This window comes from Physeter macrocephalus, chromosome 13, assembly GCF_002837175.3.
Source record: "Physeter macrocephalus isolate SW-GA chromosome 13, ASM283717v5, whole genome shotgun sequence".
Classification (NCBI taxonomy): Eukaryota; Metazoa; Chordata; class Mammalia; order Artiodactyla; family Physeteridae; genus Physeter; species Physeter macrocephalus.
In genome coordinates this window covers 4,279,608-4,283,445 of record NC_041226.1, presented here as the reverse complement: position 1 = coordinate 4,283,445, position 3,838 = coordinate 4,279,608, and the positions used below count along the sequence as shown (strand labels likewise).

Genomic DNA, 3,838 nt, shown 5'->3' with positions numbered 1-3,838 from the left:
CGGCCAACTCCCCTGCTAGAGCAAGCTCAGAATAAGTGGCTTTTTCTTATTCTCAGTTGGTCGGTCTTCACTTATTTCCACAGCATCTGGGGAAATCAACTCACTCAGACAGTGTCTGGAGAACAGACAGTTGGCTACTGCAGTCACCTTCACGGTGGGCTGCACCCTGCTGAACTAGTAACTTACTCTTGTTTATTTGTGCGTTTCACTTTGTTTTTTCTGGCAGGTCCAGAGAAGGGCCAGGGCCCCAGACTTGAGGATCTAGGACAGGACCCAAGGATCCTCCACTTGGGGAGATAAGGGTTCTCCGCAGCGGTGCTCCAGGTCGGGGCTAAGGACAGAGACATCCAGGGAGGCCCGGGCGAAGCTGTGGATGGAGGACCAGCTGAGCAGCTGTGTCTGATCGTGAGTTTCAAGTTGTTCCCCTCTTTGCTCTAATTTCCCTTTATTAGCCCTAAGCCCTCTGCAAAGCCTATACTACAGGATATCAGCTGTATCTTGTGGAGTGGAGGGAGGCGCCTATCCCACTTTGGGAGGTGGTGAGCACTGCTCAGCATGGTGGAGAAGGCTAGACAGCCCCTCAGCGCTGGGGCGCCCACAAAGCTCAGAGGACTTGATAGCACTCAGGACATTCAGCACTTAGGATTTGCTTATTCTCTTTCTTTAGCCATTTCAGTCATATAATCTTTTAAGCATCAAAAAACCTCAGTGTTATTACTTCCACATAATCACTGATTTTGACTATTTCTAGTAGTCACTTATTTGCATCAACTCCCATATAGTTAAAATGTGAAGGTGTCGGGGGTTTTTTTTGCACTTCAGAAAATATGTTATTATCTGAACAGCTTGATGAGTATGCCTATGAATTTTTGCTACATATTTCCTTAGTGAAATGTAGGGTGGTTGCTTTCTGATGTATTTATTTCAAGATTTTGGGTCGTTTTATGGGCAGCGCTCTAGAACAATGGTGCCTCGGGGGACCATAGCGCTCAGGACCTATGCTTTCACGTCCCTTGTTACCTGTGCTCAGGGGCACTGTTTAGCCATGTGACTGATATTGGGCGCCAGCATGGAAAAGAACGAAAGGCTGGCAGAGTCCAGACCCCAGACCGTCTGCTGGTCAGTCACATGGGGCTTCTCAACTAAGGGGCTCCTGAAGGTGGCCTGTGAAGCTTTCCTTCCACCTCAGACAGGAAGCTCCACTGAAGCTGTCATGCTTACCATTCTGTGATAGAGTCTAAGACAGCGGCTCATGTGTTATAGGTGCTCAAGAAATATGCGTTGATTGAATGAGAACTTACAGGTACCCTTGTGATCTGCTCTGGTTTCTCCCTCTCCAGTCCTTCCTTAGGAAATAGGGTAATTACACAGAGCAGAGGACGTTACCTAATATATAATATAAATATATATAAAATGTCATATCTATAATATAAAGAAGAATCGAAAGTAAGATGATATGGCAGTTATATGTTTTGTAAATTTTTCCATGTATTCTTAAGCTTGTTACATCCTGTAAAAAATTTCAGATTCACACATACTTAATTAAAAATGAAAATTCCTTTTCTTGTACTTCTAACTTTGCCCAAAATGTAAACTAAAATTATTTTGCTGAATACAAGCTAACTTAGAAAAACACAGTGGGATATTAGTCCAATATAAGAAATTTTGTTTATTCAGCATTGCCTTGAAGGGTCCTTTCATATTATACAGTTTTTTTAAATCTTATTTTATTTGGGAGAATGAACTGGTCAGCATACTCACGAATCCTGTGGGACACTTACTATATTATGTCCCATGCATAGTTTTCACATTTAAAGAAATGTTTAAGTAATCTCAGCAAGTCTTAACAGTTTCTGCTCATGTGAAATGAGTGTTCTGTTTTTTAAGGATCTCAGGTGCTGAGAATTGAGTTAGTCATTGATCAGACTCTTTATTAATGACACCACATCATTGGTCCAGAAGGGCTGCACCTAAGTTCTCTTTCATTTGCCCTTAATCCTTTTTCTTCAACTCCTGCCTGCAGTTCCATGCTTCTCATTCCCTAGTGTATTTAAGGTTTGTCCTCCAAGCCGTCTTCTATATTTTGAATATATTTCCTTGAAAAACTATATAATAATATTTATACTGTGTATGTTTTAAATTTTTATATAAATGATATTGTGGTATAAATCTCATTCCACTTCTAACTTTCATAAAATATTGGTTTTTTTCAAGACCTATTCATGTTATTTTGTATAACATGCTTCTGACTGGTACGTATGATGCTATTGCATTCACAGGCCATAGCTTATGTCTTCCTCTCCTCCTGGATACTTGGCTTGTTCCCAGCTGCTCCCACTTCCACAAAAGCATGTCTTCTTGTGAACCTACCTTGTGGTTTCTTTGGTAAATATGTCCTAGAGTAGAATGGCTGAGATTTGGGTTATATGCATACTTAGTTTCAGTATGTAATTCTGGCTTGCTCTCAGGAATTGTGGTACCTGTGTAGTTTCTAACCTGGTAAATGTTTATAGATAGAAGCCACATAAACAAAAGCTCCTTGGGTTTTTTGAGTTTGAAGGGTTCCTGAGATCCTACAGTGTGAAAACCAATGACTTAAGCTACACCAGTACTGGCAAAAATCATCAATTATCAAATTTACTTTAAGTTCATGTTAAGTGAAGTATTGTCTTATCCTGATGTGTTCACTCATTAGTAAGGTCCATCATATACTTTTTTTTCACCACTAAGAGAAAGGTGAATTAGCTTCTAAGTGTAGAAGGTCTCTTTTTTCCTCCTAGGGGAGTTGAAAGGATGGAGGCATTTCAAGGGGCGAGGAAAGCACAGTCTGTGTGTAAGGACGGGAAGCTTGGCAGCCCCGTGTGGAGGGGAGGTGCTGAGCCCCCAGCCGTCAGAACTCTCAGAGGCCAGCTGGGAAGTTTTCATCTCATTCCAGGCGAAGGCCAGTGGCCGCAGTCTGGGGTTAGAGCTGTTGGTGCTGAGTGATGACATTCAGGACCCTAAAGACCCTTTTCTGGTCATAAGTGGTCTTCCCAGCCTGAGACTGGTGAATAACGCTGAAGCCCTTTCCTTCAGCTCGCCGTCCCTTTTTTTTTTTTTAAAACATCTTTGTTGGAGTAGAATTGCTTTACAGTGTTGTGTTAGTTTCTGCGGTATAACACAGTGAATCAGCTATACATATACATACATCCCCATATCCCTTCCCTACCTCCCTCCCTATCCCACCCCTCTAGGGGGTCACAAAGCACCGAGCTGATCTCCCCGTGCTATGCGGCTGCTTCCCACTAGCTAGCTATCTTACATTCGGTAGTGTGTACATGTCCATGCCACCCTCTCGGTTCGCCCCAGCTTACCCTTCCCCCTAAGCCTGGCAGCTGCCCTACAACAGTTGCAGTCACTGAACTCGGTAACCCGCTGCTCGGGCAGTCTGCCCTGCTCCTCTTTCACCCCAGGTTCTTGCCCTCCAGATATCATGGGGCAGGTGCTGAGAGGATGAAATCAGGGTCCTGTATCCTGAATGGCCAGAGAAATAATAAATCGAGATGAGAGATTCAAATGTAATCTACCTATTGCTTAAAAATATTCTAGTACTTTGGCCTGTCATTGTTAGGTGGCTGCCAGCGCTATGTGATGTGTGGCAGTGTGTGCACAAAATTCAACAAACCCTCTTATTTTCACCATACAGAATAAACAACCTTTGTCATTTTGTCACATTCGCTTCCAAGATTTCCTCTATACATTTTTATTTGTTTTTTTTTTTTTTTTTTTTTTTTTTTTTGCGGTACACGGGCCTCTCACTGCTGTGGCCTCTCCCGTTGCGGAGCACAGGCTCCGGACG

General features: G+C 42.9%; 1 protein-coding gene across 1 annotated transcript in view; it reads left to right on the top strand.

The window, feature by feature from the left end:
* The first annotated feature begins 308 nt into the window (after nt 1-308).
* LOC102977279 (phospholipid-transporting ATPase IB-like) overlaps nt 309-3,838 on the top strand; it is a 30,633-nt gene continuing 27,103 nt past the window's right edge. The window contains exon 1 of the mRNA XM_055089662.1: nt 309-405. The gene's annotated coding sequence lies outside the window, so the exon portion shown is untranslated. The remainder of the gene's footprint in view (nt 406-3,838) is intronic.